Source organism: Psammomys obesus, unplaced genomic scaffold (genome assembly GCF_907164565.1).
Source record: "Psammomys obesus unplaced genomic scaffold, mPsaObe1.curated_primary_1811, whole genome shotgun sequence".
Classification (NCBI taxonomy): Eukaryota; Metazoa; Chordata; class Mammalia; order Rodentia; family Muridae; genus Psammomys; species Psammomys obesus.
This window is the reverse complement of record NW_026590365.1, coordinates 83,418-98,262: the sequence shown is the minus strand read 5'-3', so window position 1 is coordinate 98,262 and position 14,845 is coordinate 83,418. Positions and strand designations below refer to the sequence as shown.

The window sequence follows — 14,845 nt, the reverse complement described above, 5'->3', positions numbered from 1 at the left end:
CCATCCAGGGGAGGTGGTCAAAGAGCTAGCCACTGAGTTCATGTCAGAGACAGTCCCTGTTCTCCTTACAAGGGTACCAATCGGATACTGACCTGCCATGGGCTACATCTGAGCAGTGGTTCTGGGGAATATCTATGAATGGTCCTTGGTTGGAGTATCAATCTCAGAAAAAACCTTTGGTTCTGCTGTTATCCTTGCGTTACTTCTGTCCTCTCCAGGTCTTTCTATCTCCCCCTTCTTTTCTAAGATTCCCTGTAATCTGCCCAAATTTTGTTTATGAGTCTCATTATCTCCTTTTATACAATGCTGATTAAAGTCTTTCAGAGGTCTTCCATGGAATGTTCCTGTCCTGTTTCCTGTTTTCTCCTTCTTCCAAAATCCATCCTGTTTGCCTTCCAGAAAATATTTTCAACAAAAGCATAGAAGAAAATTTCCCCAACTTAAAGGAGAGGCTTATGAGAATACAAGAGGTCTACAGAACACCTAATAAATTAGACCAGAAAAGAAAATCCTCCCAACACATAATATCCAAAACAGCAAGTATGCAGAACAAAGAAAATACTAAAAGCTGCAAAGGAGAAAGGCCAAGAAACATATAACGGCAAAAGCACCAGAGTCATACCTGACTTCTCAACAGAGACTATGAAAGCCAGAAGGGCCTGGATGGATATCATGCAGACACTAAGAGAACACAGATATCGGCCAGGCTTCTATTCCTAGCAAAACTCTCAGTCCTCATAGATGGAGAAAGCAAGATATTCAATGACAAAAACAAATTTAAACTATACTTGCCCATAATTCCAGCATTACAGAAGATACCAGAAGAAAAAATACAACCCAGGAAAGCTAACTACATCCAGGAAAACACAGACAATGAATAACCTCACTACAGCAAAACTAAAAGTAGCCAAGCACACAAACATACTAACACAACCAACAGCAAAATCAAAGGATCTAACAACCACTGGTCATTAATCTCCCTCAACATCAGTGGACTCAATTCTCCAACAAAAAGACACAGACTGATAGAATGAATGTGTGAACAAGATCCAACACTCTGTTGCATGCAAGAAACACATCTAAGTCACAAAGATAGACATTTCCTGAGAGTAAAGGGCAGGAAGAATGTTTTCAAGCAAATGGACCCAAGAAGAAAGCAGTAATAGCCATTTTAATATCTAATAAAATTGATTTTCAAACAAAAATAATCAAAAGAGATGGGGAATTCATTTTCATCCTCATTAAAGAAATTCCACCAAGACATGACAATTCTGAACATCTATGCCCCAAATACAAGAGCATCCACATTTATAAAAGAAACATTAATAAAATTGAAACCACACGTAGATCCCTACTCATTAATAGTCAGAGACTTCAACAACCCACTCTCAACAAAGGACAAGTCAACAAAACAGAAATTAAACAAAGAAATAATAACTCTGATAGAAGACCTGAATCAAATGGACCTAACAGACATCTATAGAACTTTTCACCAAAACACCAAAGAATTTACCTTTTTTCTCAGCAACTCATGGAACCTTCTCCAAAATAGACCATAGAGTTGGTCACAAAGCAAGCCTCAACACATACACAAAGATTGAAATAATCCCTTGTATCCTATCTGATCGCCATGGAATAAAGTTGGACCTCAACAAGAACAACAAGAACAGAAATAGCTAAAAGCCTACACACACATGGAAAATGAACAACTTGCTACTAAATGACAGCTAGGTCAGGGAGGAAAGAAAGAAAGAAATTAAAGTCTTCCTAGAACTCAATGAAAATAAAGGTGCAACATACCTAAACTTGTGGGACACAATAAAAGCATTGCTAAGAGGAAATTTCATAGCACTAAGTGCCTTGAAGAAAAAATTTGAGACAGCTCATTCAAGCAACTTAATGACTCACCTGAAAACCCTAGGAAAAAAAAAGAAGACGACATACCCAAAAGGAGTAGACAGCTGGAAATAATCAAACTCAGGGCTGAAATCAATAAATTGGAAACAAATAAAACAATTCAAAAAATCAATGAAAAAAATTGTTGGTTCTTTGAAGAAATCAACAAAATAGACAAACCCTTACCCAAACTAAACTAAAATTCAGAGAGACACCATCCAAATCAACAAAATCAGAAATGAAAAGGGGACATTACAACAGACACTGGGGAATTATCAGGTCTTACTTCAAAAACCTATACACCACAAAATTTGAAAATCTAAATGAAATGAACAATTTTCTGGATTGAATCCACTTGCCCAAGCTGAATCAAGAGCAGGCAAATCAATTAAATATTCCTAAATACCCTGAGGAAATAAAAGTGGTCATCAAAAGTCTCCCACCCCAAAAAATCCCAGGGCCAGATGGTTTCAGTTCAGAATTTTACCAGACCTTCAAAGAAGAGCCAACACCAATACTCTTCAAACTATTCCACAAAATAGAAACAGAAGGAACACTATCAAACTCATTCTATAAAGCCACTGTCACGTTCATACCTAAACCTCACAAAGACCCACAAAGAAAGAGAATTTAAGGCCAAATTCTCTTATGAACATTGATGCGAAAATACTCAATAAAATACTCCCAAACCAAATCCAAGAACACATCAAAGAAATCATCCACCATGACCAAGTAGGCTTCATCCCATGTATGCAGGGGTGGTTTAATATATGGAAATCCATCAATGTGATTCACCATATAAACAAAGAAAAAGTCCACATGATAATCTCCTTAGATGCTGAAAAAGCATTTGATAAAATCCAATATTCATTTATGTTTAAAGTCCTAGAGATATCAAGGATACAAAGGCAATCACCTAAACATAGTAATGGTAATATACAGCAAGCCTATAGCCAACATCAAACTAAATGGAGAGAAACTTAAATCAATCCCACTGAAATCAGGGACAATGCAAGGCTTCCCAATCTCTCCATATCTTTTCAACATAGTACTTGAAGTCTTTGCTAGAGCAATAAGACAACTAAAGGAGATCAAGGGGATACAAATTAGAAAGGAAGAAGTCGAAGTATCATGCAAATAATAGATAGTATACATGAGTGACACCAAAAATTCTACCAGGTAACTCCTACAGCTGATAAACACTTTCAACCAAGTTCCTGGGTACAAAATCAACCCCAAAATCAGTATCCCTCCTGGATGCAAAAGACAAAAGGGCTGTGAAAGAAACACGCTTCACAATAGTAAAAAAGGACATTAATTACCTTGGTCTAACTCTAACCAAACTAGTCAAATACTTATATGAAAAATACTTTCAGTCTCTGAAGAAAGAAAAGGAAGACTATATCAGAAGACGGAAAGTTCTCCCATGGTCACAGCTTGGCAGGATTAACATAGTAAAAATATCTATAAGCAATCTACAGATTCAATGCAATTCCCATAAAATTACCAACACAATTTTTTACAGACCTTGAAAGAATAATTCTTAACTTCCTACGAAATAACAAGAAACCCAGAATCACTAAATCAGTCTTCTACAATAAATGATCTTCTGCAGGTATCTCCTTCCCTGATCTCAAGTTGTACTATAGAGCATCAGTAATAAAAACTTCATGGTACTGGCATAGAAACAGAAGGGTGGATCAATGGAATCGAATTGAAGACACACACACACACACACACACACACACACACACACACACACAAAAAAAAAAAAAAAACCCGACACACTTATGGACACCTGAGTTTTCACAAAAATGGCAAAATCATACAATGGGAAAAAAAGATAGCATCTTCAACAAATGGTGCTGGTCTAAATGGATGTTTAAATGTAGAAAAATGCAAATACATCTCTACTTATCACCCTGCATGAAACTAAAATCCAAGTGGATTAAAGACCTCAATATAAAAAGGGATACACTAAACCTGTTAGAAGAAAAAGTGAGGAATAGTCTTGAATACATTGGCACAGGAGACAACTTCCTGAACAGAAGAACAACAGCACAGGCTCTAAGATGAATAATCAATATATGGGATCTCATGAAGCTGAAAGGTTTCTGTAAAGCATAGGACTCTGTCACCAGAACAAAACGGCAGCCTGCAAATTGGGAAAGGATCTTCACCAACCCTATATCTGACAGAGGGCTAATATCCAGAATATATAAAGAACTTAAGAAGTTAAACAGCAACAAATCATGTAACCCAATTAAAAAATGGTGACAGAGCTAAACAGATAATTCTCAATAGAGAAACATCGAATGGTAGAGAAACACTTAAAGAAATGCTCAATGTCCTTAGCCATCAGGGAAATGCAAATCAAAAGAATCCTGTTATGGTCCTTAATCAGCAGGGAAATGCAAATCAAAATGACCCTGAGATTTCACCCTATACCCATCAGAATGGCTAATATAAAAGACTCAAATGACAACACATGCTGGAGAGGATGTGGAGAAAGCAGAACTCTCCTCCATTGCTGTTGGGAATATAAACTTGTACAACCACTTTGAAAATCAATCTGGTGCTTTCTCAGACAAGTAGGAATAGTGACACCTCAAGATCCAGCCATACCACTCCTATGCATATATACAAAGTATGCCCAAGTATACACCAAAGTCATTTGCTCAGCCATTATCATAGCAGCCTTTTTTGTAATAGCCAGAACCTGGAAACAACACAGACGTCCCTCAACTGAGGAATGGGTACAGAAATTGCGGTACATTTACACAATGGAATACTACTGAGCAATTTAAAACAAGGAAATTATGAAATTTGCTGGCAAATTGTGGGCATTAGAAAGATCATCCTGAGTGACTATCCCAGAAGCCGAAAGACACACATGGTATATACTCATTCATAAGTGGATATTAGACATATAATATAGGGTAATCATACTAAAATCTTTAATAATCTAAGCAAGAAGGAGGACCCTGGGTAAGATGCTCAATCTTCATTCAGAAAGGTAAACAATACTGACATTGGAAGAGGGAGAAAACAGGAAAGAGGACAGGAGCCTATCACAGAGGGCCTCTGAAAGACTCTACCCTTTGATACCCAGGGTATCAAAACATATGCTGAGATTCATAGCCAAACTTTGGGCAGAGTGCAGGGAATCTTATTAAAGAACAGGGTGATAGTAAGACCTGGAGAAGACAGGAACTCCACAAGGAGAGCAACAGAAACAAAAAATCTGGACACAGGGGTCTTTTCTGAGACTGGTACTCCAAACAAGGACCACCCATGGAGATAACTTAGAACCCCTGCACAGAAGTAGCCCATGGCAGCTCAGTGTTCCCTAGGGTTCTCTAATAATAGAAACGGGGACCATCTCTGGCATGAACTCATGGGCTGGCTCTTTGATCACCTCCACTTGGGCAGGAAGCAGCCATACCAGTCCACAGAAGACTTAGAAGCCAGTCCTGATCAGATATGATAGACTAGGGTCAGATGTAAGGGGAGGAGGACCTCCCCTATCATATGACTGGGGGAGGGGCATAGGAGAATAAGAAGAATGGAGGGTGGGGTAGGGACGAGATGGGGAGGGAGCTACAGCTGGGATACAAACTGAATCAACTGTAATTAACAAAAATAAAATAAAAATTAAAAAAAAACCAAAAAAGCAAAAAGAAGATAGAAGTGATCCTTAAAGAGAAAATGAATATATCCCTTAAAGAAATCCAGGAAAAAACAAACAATTGAAAGAAATGGATAAAACTATTGAAGAGTTGAAAACAGAAATAGAATTAATAAAGAAAACCCAAACTGAGGTAATTTTGAAAATGAAAAATTTGGTAATTCAAACAGGAACTACAGAGGCAATCTTTACTAACAGAATGCAAGAAATGGAAGAGATAATCAAAGGAATTGAAGATACATAGAAGAAATGGATACATCTGAAGTGGAAGTTTTTTGGTTTCCTTAAAGACTCAGTTTTGTCATATGTTGTTTTGCTTCAAGCTGGGCACATGCTGTTTTGCTCTAGGTTGGCTTGTGAGAGGGCGCGTAATATTTTGCTGTGAGCTCTCATGTGCAAGAGTCATGACTTTGGCCAGCTGAGATCATCCATGAGTGGACTCTGAGGGGAGGAGATATACAGAGGCCCATGTATAATGAGGCACCACTGCGCTGATTTGCCACTTGAATTCCCAAAAAGAAACATTCCAGAGAGTTCTTGGGGAAGTCTAGCTGAGACTTGTGGCTTTAGGTGACTTGTCCAGATCTTCTGAATCCTATTGCTGCTTGGTGTTGGCCTTTGGACTGGACTGCTGGTATCCTGACTACTGAGTTTGTTAATCCCCTAAAGACCCATCGACCCTAATCAGCAGGAAGTAGATAAAAGTGGTCTTTAGCCCTTTTCCTTACTAATCTATCTAAGGTTGGCTGGTTGGAAGGGAGGTAAAGGTGTGTAAGAAACCTAAATAAAATAGGCCTGGTGAAAAATCTAAGCCTACCATTAATCCTAATGATCCATGAGCATGGGACATCTTTCCAGCTTCTAATATTTTCTTCTATATCTTTATTCAGAGATTTGAAGTTCTTGTCATACAGGCCTTTCACTTGCTTGGTAAGAGTTACACCAAGGCACTTTATATTATTTGTGGCTATTGTGAAGGGTGTAGTTCCCCTAATTTCTTTCTTGGCCTGTTTGTCCTTTGTGTACAGGAGGGTTACTATTTTTTATAATTAATCTTGTATCCAGCCACTTTGCTGAAGCTGTTTATCAGCTGTAGCATTTCTCTGATGGAATTTTTGGAGTTGCTTACTTATGCTATCATATCATCTGCAAAAAGTGATACTTAAACTTCTTCCTTCCCAATTTGTATCTTCTTGATCTCCTTTAGTTGTCTTATTGCTCTAGCTAGAACTACAAGTAATATATTGAAGAGGTAAGGAGAGAATAGAAAATTGTTCCTGATTTTAGTGGAATTACTTTGAGTTTCTTTCCATTAAATTTGATGTTGGCTATTGGCTTGCTGTATATACCCTTTACTATGTTTAGGTATGTGCCTTGTATCCCTGATCTCTTCAAGACATTCATCATGAAGGGGTGTTGGATTTTGTCAAAGCCTTTTCTGAGATAACTGTGTAATTTTTTTCTTTGAGTTTGTTATGGTGGATTACATTGATGGATTTTCATATGTTGAACCATTCCTGAATCCCTGGGATGAATCCTACTTGATCATGGCAGATGATATATTTGATGTGTTCTTGGATTTGGTTTTCGAGTATTTCATTGAGTGGTTTTGCATTGATGTTCATGAGTGAAATTGGTCTGAAATCCCCTTTCTTTGTTGAGTCTTTATGTGGTTTAGGTATCAGATGACTGTGACTTCATAGAAGTTTGGCAATATTCCTTATGTTTCTAATTTGTGGAATAGTTTGAGGAGTATTGGTATTAGCTATTCTTTGTAAGACTGGTTGAATTCTGGGCTAAAACAATCTGATTGTAAGCCCCCCCCCTTTTTTTTTGGTTAGAGGTCATAAGACTGCTTAATCTGTTGATTTAGCTTTGATGAGTGAAATCCATTGAGAAAACCACCCATTTCCTTTAGGATTTCCAATTTTGTGTAATACGGGCTTTTGAAGTAAGACCTATTGATTCTTTGTATTTCCTCTGGGTCTGTTGCTGTGTGCCTACTTCTGTTCCTGATTTTGTTAACTTGGATACTATCTATGCCTGTTAGCTGGTTTGGCTAGGGGTTTGTCTATCTTGTTGATTTTCTCAAAGAACCAGTTCTTGGTTTCATAGATTCTTTGTATTGTCTTTGTTTCTATGTTGTTGATTTTAGCCCTGAGTTTGATTATTTCCTGCTGTCTACTCCTCTTGGGTGTGTTTGCTTCTTTTTGTTCTAAAGCTTTTAGGTGTGTTTTTAAATTGCTAGGATGAGAACTCTCTGATTTCTTTATGAAAGCACTTAGTGCTACGAACTTTCTCCTTAGCCCTGCTTTCATTGTGTCTCATAAGTTTGTGTATGTTTTACCTTTATTTTCATTGAATTCTACAAAGTTTTAATTTCTTTCCTGACTCACTGGTCATTGAGTAAGAGAGTTGTTCAGTTTCCATGAGTTTATGGGATTTCTTTTGTTTCTGTTGTCATTGAAATCTAGCTGGTAAGGTCTGACCATGGTAGTCTGATAAACAGCACCAGATATATGAGAAAATATGGGCAGGACCTTACCTTTAAAAGGATTACTTAAATGTTCAACACTCTGTTCTCTTTCCTCAATAATCTTTTCAAAACTAAAGCTGTGTGTCTACTCAAAACATGGATTTGGAATCACCAGACTACTTAATCTGTTACAGATTTATTTGATTCTTTTTTTCAGTCATGATTGATCTTTTTCTTGATGTGTTTGGAAAGGAGGTCAGGCCTTGCTGTACATGCACCACAGCTGGGGATTGGACCTTAAACTCCACTTAAAGTACTCTCATGCAGCAACAAATTTCACCAGTGCTGCAATGGCCTTAATCAGTTTACATTGATGTCTATCTGACTTTTCTCCTTAGGATGCTCAGCTGATGCTTTATCTTTTTTTCCCACTAAGATTTCATCCCACACATTATTGCAAATGCTGGGACTAAAGGAAGAGGACCAAAATGAACATATGGCTTTTGAAGGGAACACTGGATGTAGTCACTTTCCCCAGGAGTTGAGCTGTCCATTGGGGAAAGAGTTTCTCAGCTACATCCAGATAAGACATAAAGATTCAGAAGCTCTCCTCAGAAATACAGACACTGAATTCCAGACACCAGCTCCTGCCATCATCTCTACAATTTGGAGAAGGTATTTCATTGCTTCAATGGAAGCACTTGTTTTCTATTTGGGCTCAGTGGATCCAGAGCATTATCTGGAGTTTAGCCATACATAGTATACTCCTCTATAAGTGAATTTCCATACACCAGAATCATGACCAAATTTTACTCAGTGGATCCCAAAGTGATCATTGTTGTACACCAGAGCACAAGGAAAATGCCTGGGAATTTCAGATATTCCCACCAGGTAATATGTTTTCATATTAATAAGTCTTCACAGGTTCTAAACATCCTCAGTGCATAATTACCCTTCCTTCCCTCCAGAAAGCAGACCTTTTAACAGTGACAAGGTTGCAAGTTCTGCACTGTCCTCAATACACATTATTGAGGCTTAAATGTCTCCAAACTTGTAAGCATGTATCATACATGCTTACATTAATGTGTGTTGTTTTTTTCACTTTAACAATAAACCTCGCACCTTAGACTTTTTTTTAAATTTACATCATTTTCATTTTACCAGTATTTTTGCTCGTTATAGGGAGTTGGCATGATCAGAACACATCATCTTGGCATGCAGAGTTTAGGGTGTGAATGTCTTTAAAGAAGAAATATAATGAACGAGTACAGAAGATAAAATTCAAACACAACCTCAAAATCAAATATATTTTATTTTAAATGACTAGATAACTGTAAGAGTGTCATGTGGGTATAAGACACTGGGCCATGGAGTCTCCTGGCATATTTTGTAAACACCAACACTCTCATTTCAGACCTTTTGATTGGCCTGTTTGGAAGCATGCTTGCCATTCAGATTCTTCTGTACTTTTAATGATTTGACTTCAAAGAGGAACTTAATCACACCAAAGAGTGTTGGGGTGGTTGTCAGGATACCTACTGGGAACACATGAGTGCTGTGCTTGTTTATCAGGGCTGCTTTCGTAACTGGAAAGGTGGGTGGAAAATCAAGGGTGGTTTTGCCATAAAAAATGTACTACATGGTTTCATAGGTTGCTGACAACCAGAATTAAGACAGAGCATTTACAGCACAGTAATTGAATCTCAGGGACTGGGGCTTTGACAATTGCTGACCCTAAGAGCTGATGAGCTAAAAACCACAGCAAAGGTTTTATCAGCATTGCCAGTAATATCAGAGTCTGTGCACATCAAAATTCAGGTGAAATGGTCCAGTTCGAGTTGACAAGTCTGTGTACCAGAATTATGGTCACAGAACCAGAGATGATAAGGTCTAGATAGTAATAAGCTTCCCAGAGTCCAATGTACACAAGCTGAACAACCTTATCATTGGATTCCCTAGGCACCAAGTGTCTGCTGCTTGCAAGGATTATTCCAAACTCCAAAGATAGGAAGCTACAAAAGAAACCAGTCAATCTGAAGATCCACTCCTTTGCCCCAGCAAATCTGAAAATGCGGTAGAACAAGTGTAATATCAAGCCAGGAACATGATGGAAGGGTTGGGAAACTTATAAATCATGGTTTACTAATTACCTACAGTTGTCGCTACCAACTCAACAGTTTATTTAAGTAGTCTATATACGCTATTATGGTTCTACACACTAGTTAAATATGTATAAGGCTTTGAGATCTATGACTGTGGCAGGAGTCCAGATTGTAAGATGTTTTAGACACGATTTGACAATATCCTTCAAATGCTGCTATGTTTCTATTTGTTGACTAGGAATTTCAATACTTAGAGCTAATGGTGGAAAAAGAGTTTATAGTATCATTGAAGGTGATGCTTACTGCATCCATCTTTGCAAAACAGAACGATTATATATAACTTTAGTGAGTGTTCCAAAAAGAGGAATGCTCAAATTATTGTAGTGGATTATTGCATGATTCTTACTAGAACACCTTAATATCTGTAAACCCTTTAGAAGAAAGAAAGAAACAAACAAAAAAACATAATGTACACATTATGCCCATTTATGTAAAACAAAGCATATGTGATTTCTTTTTTAATTTTTATTTTTTATATTAATTAAAATTTATTCACTTTGCATCCCAGCTGTAGCCCCCTCCCTCATTCTCCCTCCATCCCACCCTCCCTCCCTCATCTCCCATACCCCTCTCCAAGTTCACTAATAGGGGAGGTCCTCCTCCCTTTCCATCTGACCCTAGCCTATCAGGTCTCATCAGGACTGGCTACATTGTCTTCCTCATCTGTGGCCTCATCAGGCTGCTCCCCTGTAAGATGGACGTGATCAAAGACAGCCACTGAGTTCAAGTCACAGATAGTCTATGTTCCCCTTACTAGGAAATCCACTTGAAGACTGAGCTGCCATGGGCTACATCTGTGCAAGGGTCCTAGGTTTTCTCCATGCATGGTCCTTGGTTGGAGTATCAGTCGGAGAAAAGACTCCTGGGCCCAGATTTTTTGTTTCTGTTGCTATCCTTGTGTAGCTTCTGTCTCCTCCAGGTCTTTCTATTTCTACCTTCTTTCATAAGATTCCCTGCATTCTACCCAAAGTTTATCTATGAGCCTCAGCATCTGCTTTGATACCCTGCTGGGTAGTGTCATTCAGTGGCCCTCTGTGGTAGGCCATATGTGACTTCCTTAACTATCTCAATATGTATCATTGTAAATATGGACAAAAAAATGAATGGTAAGTTGACCAAGTAATGGAGAAGACGCCATCATAATTACTTTCATATTTCCTAAATAGTGTTCATTTCTAAAAAAAAAAAAGTTATGTGTAATATTGCACAATTAAAAGCAGCATGAACACAAAATTAAACTTCTATTTGTAACTGGATGGAGCGATGATTGCTTACTATGTGTGAGGTGCTGCATTCACAACTCAGGACCACAAAACAATATGTTTGTAAAAGATGAGGAATCATGGATATGTACATTTTGTATCTGCTATTTTTTCAATATTGCATCTTACTAAAATTGACTTCATTTGGGTACAGCACAATGTATGTTGAGGTACTTTGGGTGAACCAGTGTCATCTTTGACACAATACATACACTTCACTTAAATAGTGTGAAACAACTTATTTGGCTCTTCCATCAATTCAAATCTTTGACTATAGCAATAAGGAATATGAGAAAATCATGCTAGATATCCTCATAAGTCATTTAGCAAAAGGGAAGGATGCAACGTTCTTCAATGAGTCTAACTTGTGCATAATGCTGTTACCATTTCACAGGAAGAAAATTGAGGAGCCTACAAATGGGATTTCCTTGCCAGGATGCATTACCTACCAGCTATCCAATGTTCCACAATCTTCTGTGGATTGTGTTTCCTAAAGGGGTGAAGGCAGTAGATGTACTACTTGGGAAATTACATCAACAAGATGGGTTTGCAATTGATGGTGGCTTCAGTACCACCATTAGCTCTGCCTTGCCAAGGCAGCTCTGAGGCAGTCTGACTGCAGGAGCAAGATGCTTTGAATCAGAAATGAAATCAGGATGGAGAATGATTTTGTTTCAGACAAATGAGCTCTCTTGTCAGGAAGTGATTTTTTTTTTCCTGAACCCTAAGGATAGATACAACAGTTCTGTAAAGAACCAAGTAGAAAGCCTTCATATGTCATATTTTATGTTTTTACCTTTTAGTGTTGTCATTGACATGATTCATTTGGAGGATGCTGATATCACCACTCTTCTTCTAAGTCATTGGAAATATGTATCAGAGAGAGCATCATCATCATAAGAGCTGAATGCCCCAAATGAAAGAAGTTCTGTTAGTGACATGTTCTAGCTCAGCACAAAGCCTTGCTGACTGTTGAGTTCTCACAAACATTTGAATTCATATCTCATTGTTTGCTTTGAAACTACTTTAAGCAGTCCGGGAGATTCATGACCTTTCAATGTTACCGACACACTTGTTAGCCTCATTTTATACATAGGGAATACTACAAAGTCGCTAATTCCCATTTACAACATCAGTGAGTTACTTGGATATGTGGTCAATTCAGGTCTGGGAGCCTTAATACAGGGTTTACTGGCACTTATGATGTTCAGCAGGATGTCCTCAAATGGAAGGGATTCCAAAAGTAACCTAATCTATATGTCAGAGTTCTTTGGCAGTCTCTGTGCTAGGATAGTGAAAGTGGTTAATGAAAACCACATGGAATATATAAAAGTCTTACATTTTTTTTCTTTTTTAATTTTTATTATTAATTACATTTTATTAACTCTGTATCCCAGCTGTATAGTGCTCTCTCATTCCCTCCCAATCCTACCCTCCCTCCCTCATCTCCTCCCTGCCTCATTCCAAGTCCATTGATAGGGAAGGACCTCCTCCCCTTCCATCTGACCCTGTTTTATCAGGTATCTTCAGGACTGGCTGCAAAGTCCTCCTCTGTAACCTAGCAGAGCTGCTCCTCCCTTGGGGGAGGGGATATCAAAGAACCTGCCATTGAGTTCATGTCAAATGTCTTACATTTTTATCTCTCTTCTAGGAAGCCCAAATGTTAGTGACTGCCAACCTTAACAGAAACAAGTTACTGTACGCATTCTTATGTTTCCATGACTACTAGGACTAGGTGATGATTCCTGAGCAATACTATGTTCCAATGGGCATACATGAAATGCCAGAGTGAAGTCTTTAAAATTACTTTGTTATTGAGTCATGCATTAAATAGCCACTGTAACTTATAGAACCCTGTGAAGACAATTCTTGGTTGTCCACTTGACCACCCCTGAAATTAACTGAAATTCAACAGACTAGTCACACCTCTGGAAATTCTTTTCCTGTTATTAAATCTTTTGAAATTGAAAGACTCATTTCTCATGCACATCTTTGAAATGAGGAGATATGACGTTAAACAGACATCATTTGAGATGAGAAGGCCCAGCTTTAATCTGGACCACACCTTGTGCTGGCAGCCTATATAAAGGACATGGACGGAAGCTTGTTATTGTTGTCTGCTTGCTCTCAATCTTAGAGCAAGTCCATTCCTTAACTGGCATTGAAGCTCACTTTTTGATTCTGGAATATACTGCAGTCAGACTGTGACATGCAGCCTTTTTGCCAGAAGACCTACTGCATTCTTAGACCTTCTTTTGGTAGACAGGCATTGTTGGATCTGCTAAACCACACATTGTTAGCCACTGTAATAAATTGCCCTCATAGATACATAGATAGATAGATAGATACATAAATAGATAGATGATAGATAGATCATAAGAGATGGAAGATATATGATAGATAGATGTAGATATATAAAGATAGATCATACATACATAGATACATGATAGAGATATAAATCTTGTTCTAAAGAATCCTGACAAGTAAACATTGTACTCTTAGAAGTTATTCTAAATTAAAAAATCTAACATATTTTGGAACATCTGGAATAGGCTTTTCAATATGCCACAGCTATAGCTACTGAACACTTCTCCAGCTACTGAAGCCGCTCAGGGAAGCTCAGAGAAAACTAGAAGCCCATGGTGTGAGCCATTTTACAAACTTAAAGAAACAAATGCATTTGGTTATCCTGATTCACCAATTGTGAGGCACAAGGGATTTGGTGACTCTGTATATGAAACATTTAAAAATATGTGGAAAACAAAAACAAAAAAATGAAGATGATGGTTTGTTACTTTGACCTTATCAGAGGAGGAACATGGCAAAGAAAAAGATCCAAAAACTGTCTGTATGAAACTTGGAGTAAATATCAGAGGAATAATAAGATCTACTTTTTAATACCATCTCTCATCAGTGGATCACCGGTGGATATTGAGAGATCAAAAATACTCTGTCTATAATACTCCTTTCCATGGAACAAAACTCAGCAACTATCTTCTGGATTCTAGGGAAAGCACCAGTTTGGACCTCTGGTATACTAGTCTTTGAAGGTGTTTGCTGCTGTCAGGAGACTGATATTTTATTTTTGTCCACTAACAATGCCTCTCTTCTGTGTCCAGGGATATAAGGTAGGAGGGTTGGTGATCAATGACAGATGAACACCTGAGAAAGAACAACAATACCAAGGAGCACTGGAAGCAGACAGCTTCTTGAGGAGGACAGCTAGAGGGAGCATCGTGTGACTAGCCACCTCTGTGATTGAAAAGCAAGTGCTGGGAGGTGGATATCCCTTAAGATATGGTGGTGCTGATCACATGCATTTGAAGCCCATCCTGGCTTCTGTGGCTTTGCCATTCTTTTT

The 14,845-nt window shown here is 38.1% G+C and overlaps 1 pseudogene; it reads right to left on the bottom strand.

Moving 5' to 3' along the window:
• Positions 1–9,383: 9,383 nt before the first annotated feature.
• Positions 9,384–14,845, bottom strand: part of LOC129676534 (uncharacterized) — a 62,440-nt pseudogene continuing 56,978 nt past the window's right edge.